Here is a 17,267-nt window from a genome sequence, read left to right as displayed (position 1 = left end):
ATAATTAAAATAAAATGTAAATATACAATTGAGTGGAACCCATGAATTAGTAAGGGTAAAATTATTATTTGCTTCCAAACGTAAAGTTGAAAATGAAAAAACTAAAAATTCTAACTTTTGTGATTGGTTTAAAATCATCATTTCTACAATAACTTTTTATTTTCATTTTTTACCCATTTTACATTGATTTTACTGTAAAAAGAGCTTTTTTTTACTAGAAGTGTGTTTAAAAAACTTTACCAAACAAGCAGTTTGATTGTTTTGCGATTTAATCTTTAATTCTTTGTTTCTTCAATTATTTGTTCTGTGTTAAGTATATTTTTAATCAAATTAGAACCACATACCCTCAACCACGAAAGAATACTTATGTAGTTTCAATATTTCTTTTTGACAACAAATTTTTTCTTTTTGTAATTTAGTTCCTCAATTTTGCATGATTTTTTTATTTATTAAATTCTGTTCGTTTTAAGTTGACGTTTGACCTAAATTCAAACCACGATCCTTTTCGTTTGGGAATGCCTTCTTCAAACGAGCATTTTCAACGCAAAAATACTATGTTTCCAACTTCTTGATTGAGTCATATCACATTTTAATGTGAATTTTTGGTTAAAATATGTTTTTGAGATGATTTTGCGTTTTGAACAAAATTTTAGGCCAAAGTACTTCCTAAGTATTCTCAACGACCCTTGAATCTTCAATTTCTCTTGTAACAACAGATTATCACCTTTTACATACTAGTCTCTCAACTTTGTATTTATTTTATTTAGTCCTTCGACCACATCTCTTTGCAATTTTTTCAATTAATTCTTTGACTCTTTTATACTCCCATCAATAGTTTTATACTCAAAATTTATTCTTATAGAAAAATAGAATTATAAACATATCATATATATGATATTTGGTTTATTAAATAACATTACAAATCTTACTTACACATAAAAAATTACGAAGAAATATATTGTATGTGACTAGAGAGAGTCATTGCAATTGGAAGCAAACAATATCATAATATTTAATTACATTTAAATTGAACATAAGCTCAAACAATATATTTTTTCAACTCAGTTTAAATTTCATAACTTGTTTCGACTTAAAAAAATAAAGTTCGAATGATAGAATGACACTCGTAAATCAGATAAAATTATTTTTTTTCACTCGATTTAACTCAACTCGATCAAATTTTAATCATTAACCTTTTATATATATATATCCTACCAAAACCCACTATGTTTGTTTGATTACGAAGTTTGTAGGCATTTCCTTGACAAGTATTCTATGCATGAATCTTGTGACTAGGACTCCACTACAAAACAATTGACCAGTCCATATAATACAACTCTAAAACATTCGATTGCTTAATTAGTTATCACATCTCATACTAATATTGTTTAATATCTAATTAAACATCCCTCTCTTTTGTAAAACCTAAACAGAAAACTCCAAGAATTTAAAGCCACCGATTCCCTTCCATGGGGCATACCATTCCATATAGTCCCATATGGTGGCTCTTTTATTATCAAATGACTTGGGGTCTGATTGCAGATTACAACAGGCCGTCCATTTTGAACTTCATCCGGCAGATCACCTAAATTTATAGCGGTAGGTTCTAATATTTTTCTTTGTGATATTATAAATAAAATAAATTAAATTAAATAGTACTAGTTAATCGTAGATCTGTCAAACTTTATCCGAACCCGATTATCCAAACCGATTTTCCCGATCTAATATTCGATATTAACCTAAACATGATAATCAAATTTGATCCGATACCCGACCCGAACTATAACCGATCCAAAATTTAATGAAATCGAAATCAACTAGAACTGAAATTAATCCGAACCAAAATTAACCGGAACCGAAAGAAACCCAACCGAATTTTAACCTGGTCCGAAAGCAACCCGAACATATTGAATTGATAAAAGTTATTAAACAATAAAAGTTATTTTCAATAATAAATTAATTTTTAAAAATTGATAATTATTAAAATATAAATTTATAATAATAATAGAAAGTTTAAGAGGAATATAAAAGTAAGAATCTAATTGTAAGATTGAAAACAATAATAAATAAATTGCACTTATTTTACTTGTTATAAAAATATTATATTTACAATAAAAATAATAAAAAACAAATAAAACAAAGGAAATAAAAATATTAGATTCTGGTTACCTTGTTATAAAATATTAGATTTATAATAAAAATATAAGTTTACTTATGTTACGATTAAAACTTAACGAATAATATATGTATCATTTTTTAAAATTTAATAAAAATATTAATTTATAATTGGAAATAAATTTTTAATAAAAATTATTTTTATCAAATAGTTCTCATTATAAACTTTTCATATGAGCTCAATATAAAATTTTGATAACAAATTCAACACGTATTGTAGGATCGTATTTGTGTCCAATTATCGATTTATCATCTCTAAATGATGGTTTAATTCAAAATATTTAATGATTGAGAATTGAAATTAATCATAAATGATAAAATAAACAAATAAGAAGAATATTTTTACTTAAGAAGAATATTTTTACATGTATATATTAATTATTCTATATATACTTGATTTTGATATAACCAATCAACCCGAATTGATATGATCTAAATGTTGACCTAACCGCGATCCAATATTGACCCAACCTAAATCTAACCGATCAACTATTAACCCTACCCAAAAAGCAATTGATCCGATATTGATCAGACCCGATTGACCCGATCCAAAAATCAACCGATCCAATATTGGTCCAACCAAAAAACAACCGATCCAATAATCACCCGACCTGAAAATTGACCACCCAAACTAGATCCGAATAAAATTAAACCAATTTAATCTAGACCTGAAATTACCTGACCCGAAACGACCCGATCCAAACTCGATCCGAATGACCCGACCCGAAACCATGTCCAAACTTGATCCGATGACCCTTTGCTACCTCTAGTTAATCGAATTTATAAATATCCCATTCAAATTAATGGACTTAAAAAATCAAATATCGGCTACACAAGAATTTTTACGTAAAATAATCAATTCTAACCCTGTTTAACTTATTCTTATCTCCTTCATTTTGTTGTTTTCTTTTTAATTATTGAAAGCAGTATAGAAAAAGATGGATATAATTTCACTGTATCCGGTCTTTGACGACAAAGTTTTAACAGAAGATTAAAATAGCCACTAAATGTCTTTAAGTTAATCTTTAAAATTTAGAATATTTTAATTCAATTTTCAAAATGTTAATATTATATCAATTTAATAATCAATTTTAATATTAAATATCAATTCAAATTTAGTATAAAATATATTTAACACATAAATCAAATCATAAATCATCATTTTAATCTTCTTTATTGGCCGCTTACCTAACCGAACACCCTTTCTGATTCGTAGTTTAATGGTTTCTTCGGTCAAACTCTAACTTTAAAAACCGAATGAATTCTCTGTCAAAAGTTAATTTTCACGTGTGTGCGCAGAATTTAACTTTCCATTGTTCTTTGGCCACCCTTTGAATCTTCTTCTCTGAAATCCTTCACATATTTCTAACCTGTCAATTATCTTTGCATCTGCAATCTGCATTTCTCAGGAGACTGTGATATGGAAACTAATAACAAAATCCCACTTTCTGTATTTCTTGTTTCATCGATCTTTCTCCTGTGTTTTTTAGCTCAGTTTTGCTATTCAGCTGACACAATCACACAAGGACAAACGGTAGCCGATGGTGACACGTTGACGTCCGAGGACGAGACTTTCGAACTGGGATTCTTCAGTCCTGAAAACTCAACGTTCAGATTTGTCGGGATCTGGTACAAGATTGACGTGAAAGCAGTTATCTGGGTTGCTAACAGAGATACTCCAATATCCGACAGGGATGGCGTTTTCAGAATCGGTGTTGATGGTAACCTTGTTGTTCTAAACGGAAACAACAATTTGGTATGGTCGTCAAATGTCAGGTTTAGACAACACTGCTGCAATTCTACGAGACACAGGCAATCTTGTTCTATCAAACAATGGAAGCATTGGTGATACCAGTAGGGCTCATTGGCAGAGCTTCGACCAGCCAACCGATACATTCCTGCCCGGTATGCGAGTACCGGTGAATTCCGCGATCGGAGAGTTTCGTGTTTTCCGATCGTGGAAATCACCGAGTGATCCTTCACTTGGAAACTACACCATGGGTGTTGATCCTAGTGGAGGACCACAGATTATATATGGGATCGTATGACGAGGCGTTGGCGAAGTGGACAGTGGAATTCAGTGATTTTTACTGGTTTTCCCAATATGAGTAACCTTGCTAGTTTCTGTACGGGTTCAAGCTTTCTCAGCCTGATGAGAATAGGACACAATATTTCACGTATGATCCATCGAACCCTTCCGATTTGTTGCGGTTTCGGCTGAGCTGGGACGGAAGGAAGAACAGTTGAGGTGGGATGACGATGGGAAAACATGGACGATGATGCAAACACAGCCTGACCCTGCTAATGTATGTGACCTTTATAATCATTGTGGGAATCATGCTGTTTGTGACAACTTGAAAGCTCCAAAATGCAGTTGCTTAGACGGGTTTAGGCCCAGCGCTCCGAATCAGTGGAGCCGGGGGAATTGGTCGGGCGGTTGCGAACGGAGAGTCCAGCTGCAGTGCCAGAGGAATAATGGTACTAATACCGCAAGGCAGAATGCTAAACCTGATGGATTTGAGGGAACAAGGCGTGTGAAGTTACCCGATTCATCAAGCTTGTTGTTGTCTGCTATGGACATGGATGCCTGTAGATCAAGTTGCCTGGGGAATTGTTCGTGTACCGCATAGCATTTGTTTCTGGAATCGGATGCATGTTATGGAAGGAGACTTGGTTGATCTTCATCGTTTCGAACAAGCTGGAACTTTACAGTTCTTCTACCGTGTCCATAATTCCGAATTAGGTACGCTGCATCCATGATTTCGAATCGTTGCTCTTTGGGATTCCAGTGAACTGCATCATGTTAGTTCGCTAAATATCTGAAATAGCTCATTTGAACATCAATTCTTATGCATTTCACTGCATAATTCGACGTAAGACATCTTGTATGAACTTCTCTGATAGAATAACACCATTCCTTTTCATTTCTACGGTAGATGGCAGTCGGAAGATATCCGGCACCGTGATAATTATAATCTCTGTGTTGGGGGCATGCCTCTTGGTGGTATCTATATCTTCTACGGAGATACAAGAAGAAAGTTAAACGTTTGCCAATAGTTTCATCGATTCCATGTTGCAAGGAGGAGGATGTAGCAGTTTCTAATGAGTCCAATAAAGATTTTTCGGCAGATCTATCGGACCAACCAACATACTTCTCGATGGAGTCAAGTTAACGGACCGGAGTTAACAATTGTTACCTTTGGTAGTGTGTCAGCTGCAACAAAGAACTTCAGTGAAGCAAACAGCTTGGGAAGGGTGGTTTTGGTACTGTATACAAGGTGAATTTCTTTAGCTAATTACAGAGTTCTAATGTGTAATGTTAATTAGCTATCGGATAGACGGAAGCAATGCTTACCGTTTACGTTTATCACCAGGGAGAGCTGCCCGGGGGGCAAGAAATAGCGGTGAAGCGGCTTTCGGGAACGTCAGGCCAAGGGCTAGAGGAGTTTAAGAATGAGATTATATTGATTGCTAAACTGCAACATAGGAATCTTGTTAGACTGTTAGGCTGCTCCATTGAAGGGGAAGAAAAGATGTTGATTTATGAGTACTTGCCTAATAAAAGCTTGGACTACATTCTTTTTGGTATGTTCCACATTATGCTCGGAATTGTATTAGTTTTGTACTGAAACTTGTAATTTACTGATAAACTTTCATGGCAGATGAATCCAAGCGAGCATTGCTCGATTGGAGAACCCGGTTCGGCATTATTGAAGGCATTGCAAGAGGACTACTTTACCTCCATCGAGATTCGAGACTTAGAATCATTCATAGAGACTTGAAAGCCAGCAACATTTTGTTGGATGCAGAGATGAATCCGAAGATTTCGGATTTTGGCATGGCCAGGATCTTTGGGGGTAACCAAAACGAAGCAAATACGGTTCGAGTAGTCGGAACATAGTAAGTGTAGACACTGCATGTTTATACATGTTATGTTACAAACAATGCCAATAGCTTGAAAGAACTAATCCTTTGGCCTTCTGATCTTAAAATTGCATCCGAAGATTTCGGATTTTGGCATGGCCAGGATCTTTGGGGGTAACCAAAACGAAAATACGGTTCGAGTAGTCGGAACATAGTAAGTGTAGACACTGCATGTTTATACATGTTTGTTACAAACAATGCCAATAGCTTGAAAGAACTAATCCTTTGGCCTTCTGATCTTAAAATTGCAGTGGATATGTCTCCTGAATATGCAATGGAAGGACTATTTCGGTCAAGTCCGATGTGTACAGCTTCGGGGTATTGTTGTTAGAAATCATTTGCGGCCGGCGAAATACCGGCTTCCGTTCATCGATTACACCAGTCTTATTGCATATGTAAGTACAAATGCATGCACCAGTACATTCAAGCAAACCGGATTTTGTTACCGAATTCCACAATACTAAAATCGATTTTTTTTCGTTGAACTTGATTTTCAAGGCATGGAGTCTTTGGAAAGAAGACAAAGCAATGGAGCTCGTCGATCCTTCGATTCGGGATTCATACTTGATGAACGAAGTGTTGAGATGCATACACATAGGGATATTGTGTGTCCAGGACTCGGCGATGCACAGGCCGACGATGGCAGCCGTGTGTTGATGCTGGAGAGCGAAGCCCCGGTGCTGCCGGTGCCGAAACAGCCGACATATACTTCCATGGAAGCTTGGCAGATGCTTTTTATAGTATGGATTTACATGAAACTGCTTCTGCATCATCCAAAGATATCACAGTGAAAAATAGTCTATTGTTGGTAGACATATGGCGTTGGTCCCTCTATTATGCTAAAATGCAGAATTTAATCACTCTACTTTAGTTTAACATAATTTAATTTCTCTCTTTTCCCTAAAATATATTTTATTAGGTTCGAATTAATAACACCATCAGTAGTTGGCACTAACATGATTGCATGGATTTTCATTTTATTGTTATTGAATTACATCATCCAAATCAGATGAAGGTTTGGATGAATCGTTTTCAATTAATTACTAATAAATTTACATGTCAGTTGAATGTTTGAGACATTCAATGATTCCTAATAATTATTATATTTAAAGATAAATATCAAGATTTAAACTCACACAGAATGAGATTCTCTCAATCGCGTTGCATGGATTTAACGTTGCGATTTTCTAAATCGCGTTGCGATTCTCTCAATCGCATTGCGATTCTATAAATCGCATTGCGATTCTCTCAGTCGCATTGCGATTTTCTTCTAAATCGCGTTGCGACTCTCTCAATCGCATTGCGATTCTATCAATCGCATTGCGATTTTCTTCTAAATCGCGTTGCGAACTTGAAAGCTCGCGTTGCGATTTTCTTTTGACCGTTGCGATTTTCTTTTCCCGTTAAAAAAAATAAAAGTTCTCCCCTTTCTCTCTCGCACACCTTCCAAAAACCTCATAAACCCACGTTTTTCTTCGAAACTCTAAGAAGGAAAGCCGAGTTTTTTAACCGAGTTGGAAACCAGATGACAACTCAGCTGCCTGACGATTTCAAGTGTCCAATATCTCTTGAGATAATGTCCGACCCGGTTACCCTTCCATCGGGTCACACCTTCGACCGATTATCAATCCAACGGTGGCTAGACGCTGGTCATTTGACTTGTCCGATTACCAAACTGACCTTGCCTGAACACCCTTGTCTCATCCCGAACCATGCCCTTCGCTCCTTAATTTCCAACGTTGCTCCGTCAAAGTCACAGCCTGGCCTTCAGCCCCAAACCCTCATATCTGTTCTGGCCTCTTCATCGTCCCCCTATCGAAACCAAGCTTAACTCGCTCACGCAGCTCGCTAGACTCACCAAACATGACTCGGGACTTCGCCGTAAGCTAACCGAGTGGGGAGCAGCCCCTGCGGTTCTCAGGTGCGTCGACTCGGATGATTTGAATTTACAGGAAAAGGCGCTCTCTTTACTCCTTAACCTCAGCCTAGACGATGACAAAGTGGGTTTAGTCGCTGAAGGCGCGATTAACCGGGTTGTCAAGGTCTTGCGTCTCGGGTCACCCGATTGCAGAGCCATTGCTGCAACGATTATAACGAGTTTAGCCGTCGTGGAAGTCAATAAAGCAACGATAGGGGCGTACCCGGATGCGATTCAGGCATTGGTTGGGTTCTGATTTCAGGGAAAGGAAGGGAAAAGAAAGAGGCAACGGCTCTTTATGCAATTTGTTCATTTGCTGATAATAGAAGGAGAGCTATCGATTGCGGGCGGTGCCGATCCTGATCGGATTATTGGATTCTGGCTTGGAAAGAGCAATTGAAGTGTTGGGAGTATTGGTGAAATGTAAGAAGGGAGAGAGGAAATGATGAAGGTTAATGGGTGTGTTAAGGTTTTGGTTCAAATTTTAAGGAATGGCAGTTCAAGGGGAATTCAATATGGGTGTTTACATTGAATTGTTTGTGTCTTGTGCGAAAGGCTGTGTTTCAAAGCGATGAATGAAGGGTTTTGGAGATTTGTATGGGATTAATAAAGGAAGAGAACGAGAAAATAAGGCGATACACTTCGAGTTTGGTTCAGACACTGAGAGACAATCATGCTATTGGATGAATCGGAAAAACTTTCAGTGCTGGAAATGGAGGTGAGTTGTTGTTGTTGTAGTTCAGTTCACAGTTTGATTGTACAACAGGAAACACAGATTAGATTTTTGTATCCATGTATATCTGAAATAAAGGGGGAAAACATGGTTGAAGGGGAGGATTTGTTGGTTCTCCCTCAGAAATTTTTGTGACTTCAGTCATAATTGTGTATTAATATAGAAATTTTCTTTTTGCTAATTTGCATGTTGCAACCATTCGAATGAGATTTGATACATTTTTTTTTTCACATGTTTGCTAGTGTCTGATGTTGATTGACTAGTGCATATGCCTAAGTGATCCGTTACGATTTCGAATTTCAGTGCGATAATTCGTCTCCGAGGATAAATTGGATAGTGAGGATCGTAATGTAGCCAAAGTTGTACCTTTACACTTATTCTTGTTAAGCATAAGAGGAAAAGTATGTGTTGCCTTGGTATAGACTTAGTTATTGTAGGAACAAACTAGGAATGCTGAGTGAGCAAAACGAGTACATATCACATTGGTGTGGTGTTAGTCTCTCTGCCTATCTACATATAGAAGCGGTTTGTTCGAGCAGCTCGATATCGACTTCAAGGGTACACAACAACTTGTTCATATATACCACACGTTCGGTTCGAACTTGGTCGGATTGTGTCAAGCTGTAAATCTTGCATGGGCTGCTTGAACGAAGTCAATTCTCGTATAGATAGGCTGAGAGATTAACACGTGTTATGGATATATGCGTCTGTGAATAGGTGTTAGACTATTGACAGCTCATAGCTAGCCTCCTCTCCTTGTATATTTTCCCCTGGTCTCTATTGAGATATTACAGGGTTTTAATCAATGAAATATGGAGAGTGCTGCCTCTCTTTCTATAGTAAGGAATCCTAACACATGACACCAATTGGATATGGCTATACGGTAACTCGGTCAGGTTTGTGTCTAGTGAAAAGCAAAGTTTGTGCTTTTACTTTCTGCAATTCATATTTTACTATATTTTTTCGTTGAATCGTTATATATTGTATAAAAGACAAGTGGCCTTTGTCGGTCCAATCCAACAAGCAGCACATTTTTGTTCTTTAATGTTTAATATTTTTTTTCTGTTGTTTGATGGCGACATATCCCCAAAGAAGCAAACCAAATCATGCACCAAGTGAGTTTTGCTTTGTGTAAAGGCAGCACTAGAGAGGGCGCAAAACCCTGGCTACTGTGTTTCCCTTTTTTTGGCTTAATTGACAATTGAATGTTTAAAATTACATGCGTCGCGTCATATGTTTTTAGGGAAGGTACAAATTTGATAACTGTTTCACAATTAATTTATTGAATCTCTTGTCATTTGGATGGTCTTTTGGGCCCTAGCAGGCACTAAAGCCAGTGGCTTGTGATTGTAATTTAGGGGTTGTTTGTTTACTTCAGAATGATTAAACGCTGAATGATTCAAATGTTGAATGATTCAGAGGCTCTATATGAATTAGCTCTGAATGTAACATGTTGTTTGATAATGACTCTAAATCATTCATAATGTACTTCTGTGTTGAATCAGTCAGCACTGAATCATTCAGATGTGCGAAACAAACTCGTTGAATATTGAACGGTTCAGCATTCATCGTTGAATGATTCCATTAAGAGAAACAAACAAACAACCCCTTAGTCTTTGGGTCTTGGAACAAGTGTTAGAATCCTCTCACCATACTCTCCATTTATACGTCAACCTTTATTTTTTATTTACTGGATTAAATCATACTTAATTATATTTTCGGTCTCAGATTTATTCTCTCAATAGTCTCATCCCTTGTTAAAAAGTAATATTCAGCCGATAGAATTACACAAGAATCTGATTTTAATTTCATCGATAAAAAAGAAAACTAATCTTAAATCACAAGGAAGTTATGGGCACGGAAAAGAAGGGAAAGATTGAGCAGTTCAAAAGAAATAGTAAAGAATAGGCCAAAGACAAAGTGGGTTAGGGGCGGCTAATGTTTTTAATCGTCCTTATACGGACATAAAATTTTAAGTTAAAATATTAAATTTATAATTTTTTTTAAAGAGAAACGTATTTATAAAATTTTAGAAAATAAATAATATATTTTAAATAATAACATATAATATATAAAATTTCAAAATTTCAAAAACAACATCTGTGAATCGTCCATATAAGGAAGACATAAAATTTTAAGTTAAAATACCAAATTTATAAATTTTTTTTAAGGAGAACGTATTTATAATTTAGAAAATAAATATAATAACATATATATAAATTTCAAATTTCAAAAAACAACTCTGTGTCCGTACGTGCGTTGTAGGATTGGGTGTTACATCAGCCCAGCAAACAGTGGTAGACTGTGGATCAAAGAATAAAGCCTGTGTCCCATACTTTATAATTGGCTATGTCCTCCAATGCTAAAGTGTATAGTAGAAAATATGTTTTATGTGATGTACGAGTTAATTTTTATTGATGAATTTGATAATTAGATTGAGGAAAAGACTTGATTATAAATACTTTAATATTCAATCAAAATATTTTAAATTAAAAATCAATTATAATCCGAATTAAAAATATTTGAAGAAATTGACCCTTCAATTGTTATACAATTCATGCATGTATGACCATCTCCCCCACTAAACCATGTAACTTGATGACATGGGGATTATGGGAATGGAAAAGGAGTTTTCAAAATTTGCTACAAATTCATCGGGAGAAGTGCAAAACAGTGAAAACGCAATGATGAAGCTCACCCAACTGAAAGCAAAGTAGAGCAATGTAGAAATCAGTCTTTTGAAAATCGGATCGGATTTGTCGGTTTAACTAAAAATCGATGTCTAATTCGGTTTAAATTATATTGGTTGAACTGTTACTAGTGAACTAACTAGAATCGTGAACTGTTCTAATCGAACCGGTTGAAAACCGGGAAAAAATGAAAAAAACCGTCAATTTTGTTCTTTTAAAAAAAAAATTAACCAAACGACGTCGTTTGTTAAACGAGCCAAGTCGAACTTGAGTATTACTGAGCTCGACTCAAACTTTAAAAGTAAGCTCAACTCACTCAAATCACGAACTAAAAATTATCAAGTTCACTCGAACTCGAAATATAATATTGAAACTTGAACTCGAAAGGCTTGAACTCAAAAAAAATTAGAAGCTCTTGAAGCCTAAATTCGAGCTTGATTGAAGTAAAAGAATAGTTCACTTTATGCTTACCAAAAGTCTCCATGATTTTGAATGTCAAGTTACCTCTATTATTTATAGAAGTTAGTTGGGATGCTCTTCTATGTTTCTTAGCCATGTGAGATTGTTTTGTTCTCATATTTTTACTCTTTAGACTTTTGAGATGTTCTCTTCTGTTTCTTAGCCATGGGATTGTTTTTAAAAAAAATTAAACCAAACAATATCATTTTTATGATTTTTTTAGTCCCAATTTTATTTTTTAATTATAGTTATATAATTATATTTATTATTAATATTTTTTTTACCTTAATATTATGTTGTAGTTAATTTGAATCATTTTATTTCACTTGATTTTATGGTTTTTAACTTATATATGTTATGACTTCCTTTAATATGACTTGTGATATACAAATTATTTTTTATTAAATATTTTTGGTATTTTTATTTAATTTTTTAAATAATTATGATGTCGTCCGGTTCTTCCGACAGATCAGGCCGGTTGAACCAGTGAACCGATAGTATGACGGTTCGTTACGGTCCGGTTCTAAAACCTAGTAAAACTGAATTAACAGCATTAATAATAACTACTTATTATGGGTATTAGGCGTATACAAATGCACCCTAATTTTATTTAAATTCGATTTTAATCCATTGTGGTATCGAAGGATATTCCACCTATCATGAATGCACCCTAAATTTTCAAGTTGAATTCGTCGTCGACTTTGCACAATTATATATATATATATTATTTATTAATAAAACATAGAGATAATTGACATATATAAGAATGTTATAATAATTACCCTTAAATATATAAAAATAAATTATAGTATAATCTCAGGTCGAGTAATGTTGAAGATATCTTATCCTAAATTTGATTTCATCTCGACCTCAACTTCTCCTTCGTAAAACACACATCACTCCATCTCGGATTTCAGAAGGAAAAAAACAACTCTATCGAGATAAAAATTAAAATAATTTAATCATCTTAGACTCAGGGGAGTTGGTAGTAGTAAGAAAAGTGAAAATATACTGCAAGTGGACGTACTCTTTATATAATTAAATTTTATTAATATTTGGAAGTTAAAATCCAATTGTTGATGCTATAAAATTCTTGTATTAAATTGGTTGATGTGGTGTTTAGAATTAAATTGATAGCTATGCAACAAAAGAATGACGTTTTAATGAGCCTAATTTTCTTTAAAAGAAAACCCTTTAATGTTGTATAAAAAATCAACTTGGATTTTTAAATTCGAAAAACAAAAGATTTTGAAATAAAAAAAAACCCTTAAAATCATATTTTAGGCAACAAACAAATGAGCAGCCCTCAAGTCAAAGTCCATCGATACCAATTCTAGATTCCTCTAGATTGCAGGCAGAGAGACGACATTAAGAATTTCAAACCATGTGAAACACTGCCTGTAAGAATGTGGCCGGCCATCATGACAGCATCACTCACGCTTTAGGCCAAAGAATTCCGACCCTCTCCTAGTTTGACTTTGACAATTTCAAATCGTCCATTTTTCCATGAAGATGACTCTTAAATGATCTCACCCCGGGTGAATATCACAAATCTTAACATTGATATTTTTTAATTCGGTGCGGACATCTCATGGATGATTCACACGGTTTAAATAACTTCACAAAAAAGTTACAAGTATTCGTACTGAGGGAGTATGTTTATACACAATCTCAATAATTGGTATGGAGTGTTAAGTTATTTTGGATGTGAAAAGAGTCTTATTTTCTTATTCTTAAAATATAAAAATTAAATTTGTCATAAAATTGAACCTATATCATGAATTATAGGGGTTTTTTTTACAACTTTATCTACCTAGATTATAGGTTCAAAAGTTTAAAAAAATAGTCATTTTAATTATTTTTTATTTAAGTTTAACAGAGTTTATGAATAATTTCCAATAAATTTATGATATTTTTTTGTCCCTTGATTAATTCGTATTGACCCTGCATCGCACACATAAATTTGGTGGGTGATTCTCTCAACAGAGATTTTCTGCATACACAAGAACTCAAACTCGAGACATTGCTTAAGCTATATCAACTGCTTACCACTTAAACCAATCATTGTTGGTAATAAAATTATGGTTTCAATGTCCTTACAACTATATCTATCTATCATCGACTTAGTAAGATATTTCTTTTCTATTATTGTTTCTCTCGTTTAAGATTTTACAACCTCGTTTCTTTACTTGTTAGAATTTATAAATTAGATCGGAATATGATGCATTAGCTACAGTAATTTATGTCCAGATACAATGGATCTGATTAGTCAATCTATTTGATATCTAAATGCATTACGAATTAGAATAGAGAAAAATCAATCTATATTATATTATTTAAACCAATTTCCTCTGAATTTTCATAAAGAGTGTGCTTGACAAAAGAAAATTCCAAAACGTCGCTATAAATAAAAGGTCTCCCTTCCTCTGTTCTCTACTCAACTGCTTAAAACATAACATTCCCCCAAAAAAAAAGCTTTCAAAAGCAAAGAAAACAGAGCTATCCAAGAGACAAGATGGTTGCCAAAGTCTACATTGTGTAAGAATTCTAATCCTGTTTCTATGGGTTTACTCTGGTTTGAATCCAAATTGGAATATGTTTCTGGCCATGCTCTGTTTTTTCTTCTTGCACTTTTCTATTCTACATTTAGCCTTTAAATCATCGAGTTTCATTATTGTTTTATGTTCCCTGGCGGATCATCTGATTCGATTTTGTTTAAATTCGTTTGCATTAATGATTTAGTTTATACTTTATCTGCTCTGTTATATGGCTATTTTTGCAGTTATTATTCCATGTATGGACATGTTGAGAAACTTGCCCAAGAGATTAAGAAAGGAGCCGACTCTGTTGGAGTAGAAGCCAAAGTTTGGCAGGTTCGATTATCTTCACTATATCTTATAGCGTTTGGTTATTGATCCGAAATTCGAGTATTTTCGTAATTAAATCTTATATAATATCGGCAATTGGGCACCATGACAGGTACAGGAGACACTACCAGAGGAAGTTCTCGGAAAAATGCACGCACCACCAAAGACCGATGCCCCCATCATTACGCCGGAAGAGTTGGTCGAGGCTGATGGTGTGCTTTTCGGCTTTCCGACTAGATTCGGTATGATGCCTTCCCAGTTCAAAGCCTTCCTGGACTCAACCGGTGGTCTATGGAGAACACAAGCACTTGCTGGTAACCAGCTGGGTTTTTCTACAGTACCAGTGCCCAAGGAAGTGGACAAGAGACTACTGCGTGAGTAAATTTGCACCATTTTGACTGCTTGAAATGTATCAAAATTAGTAACTTTTGAAACATTTCTAATTGGAAACATGTTTTTTTGGCAGCCTAACCGCAATCACTCAACTTGCTCATCATGGTATGCTTTTTGTGCCCATTGGATATACCTTTGGTGCTGGTATGTTCGAGATGGAGCAAGTGAAGGGTGGAAGCCCTTACGGTGCCGGAACTTTGGCCGGGGATGGCTCGAGACAGCCAACCGAGCTCGAGCTTGCACAGGCTTTCCACCAAGGGAAGTATTTTGCTGGCTTTGCAAAGAAGCTCAAGGGATCAGCTTGATGATATTTCACTCATCAAATTTCCATATTTTCAGCTTTATAAATGTATTTGCTTTTACCATTTTCATTTTGCTTGTTCGAGATCTCGATCTCCATAGAATAAATTATATGCTTGATTGGGGATGGATTTGTTGTCATACATTGTTTCTTTAAGAGTAAAGCAGCGGATTTGTGATCTCGATTGCTTTTTTATTTTTTTTAACCTTTTCAAGCTGAGAGTTCAAGTTTTTCCTATCAACATTGTTATATCAATGGAAATTACAATGCCTGCAAGGTCCTCATATCCTACATTCCTGATTAACAATTGAGGATACGTCACCTAACACAGAATGAAACTTTCAGTAATCAACAAACTCATTCAAAATCTAAAAATAATTTTGAAAGTGGCACGCATGTTAATAATAAAAAATTTTATACGGATCGACATATATAAAATTTCAGGATGATATATAACTAACAAATTGGAGAAAATTCATATTTTTGATGTGCACTAAGCTTTGATGTAGACCCGCCATTGTTGACATAGCCCTAAACATAGGGCGAACAAAAGAATATCTGAAGTTCTTGTTAAACCTAGATAAATGATTTAACGAATCATCATGCATCACCATGCCACAGGTAGTCGGAAGAGAGTACCCTTAGCTTTCTCCATTACAAAACGCTTTTACTTAAACGTCAAAGAGAGTCTCGAAAACAGAGTTTGATAACCCCTAGCTCATGTTTGCCCCGGAAGAAGCTCAAACTCTCAAGGCCCTGCTCACTGGTCCAAACATAATAGTGTCTCAATTATAGATCAGAAGTAGGAGTGTCAATGAACAAAATAAAGTTGTATTCAGTTCATTTTTTATTTTATTTTTAATGTGTTCATGTTTGGTTCACGTTTGTTTAAAATTTTAATATCGTGTTTGTGCTTATAACGTCCCAGATTACAGGTTAGGAGTTTTGGGCCAACCCGAGTTAGATCTTGAATTAATTTCCTAGTTTATAAGAAGCTTGGACCCAAATTGAAATGAATTTGGGCCTGAGTTAAGCCAAATAGTTGTCAAATGAGACATTTTAATCTTAGGATGAACTTAAGGGATCAAGGAAACAATTATGACAAGCTCGTTTTACTCGCCAAAATAAAATAAATCATCTTCAAAATAAATAAATAAAATTGAGAATAGTATAGTGAAAGAGGGTCGATCCACAGGGACTTAGTAATTTCTTATGTAGTTTTATGTCGATCTCAAATCAGATAGATGCAACAAGAATAAGTAAAAAGGGTGACGTGAATGAGGTGAATAATAAGAAATGATAAGTAAGAATTAAAGAATTAAATTGAGATAAAGGAAACGTAATTAAGATTGAAAACAATAATGAGAAAATCGCCTCGAGCTAGTTTTGTTTCAATTCCATTCGATCATCAAAAAGGATTTTTCCCACGAGATTCATGTCAGTTACGGTTTACAAGGCACGACCCTTGTAACTTGTCTTTCTCATTAATAACCGATCTTCCCAAGTCACTCTCGAAAGTTGATTCTTGAATGAATTAACCACAACTATTGCCGTTAGAACAATTATTTAAGTTTTGGAAAAGCCTAACTCAGATTATGTTGTCTCGTCGAGAATCGAACCCGATCTCGATTTTTCTTAGCAGACCACCCTAAGTGTATTCACAGGAGGTCGAATATGCCACGGCCGATCCCTCCTCCCAACTACACATTAAAACAACATCCAGACCATCGTCGACTTTTTGATTTGAAAGCGTTTTAATTTTGAAAGTAAGGCCGATTGCCAAACTAATAAAACAAAAAATCGAGAA

General features: G+C 34.9%; 3 pseudogenes; all 3 read left to right on the top strand.

The window, feature by feature from the left end:
- The first annotated feature begins 3,573 nt into the window (after positions 1 to 3,573).
- Positions 3,574 to 6,890, top strand: LOC120183433 (annotated as a pseudogene).
- Positions 6,891 to 7,535: 645 nt separating this feature from the next.
- On the top strand, positions 7,536 to 8,708 carry LOC120183410 (annotated as a pseudogene).
- Positions 8,709 to 14,289: 5,581 nt separating this feature from the next.
- LOC120183480 lies at positions 14,290 to 15,602 on the top strand (annotated as a pseudogene).
- Positions 15,603 to 17,267: the final 1,665 nt, after the last annotated feature.

This window comes from Hibiscus syriacus, unplaced genomic scaffold (assembly GCF_006381635.1).
Source record: "Hibiscus syriacus cultivar Baekdansim isolate YM2019G1 unplaced genomic scaffold, ASM638163v2 tig00112762_pilon, whole genome shotgun sequence".
Taxonomy (NCBI): Eukaryota; Viridiplantae; Streptophyta; class Magnoliopsida; order Malvales; family Malvaceae; genus Hibiscus; species Hibiscus syriacus.
Note: the sequence above shows the minus strand (reverse complement) of the source record. Positions and strands in the feature narration are given on the sequence as shown.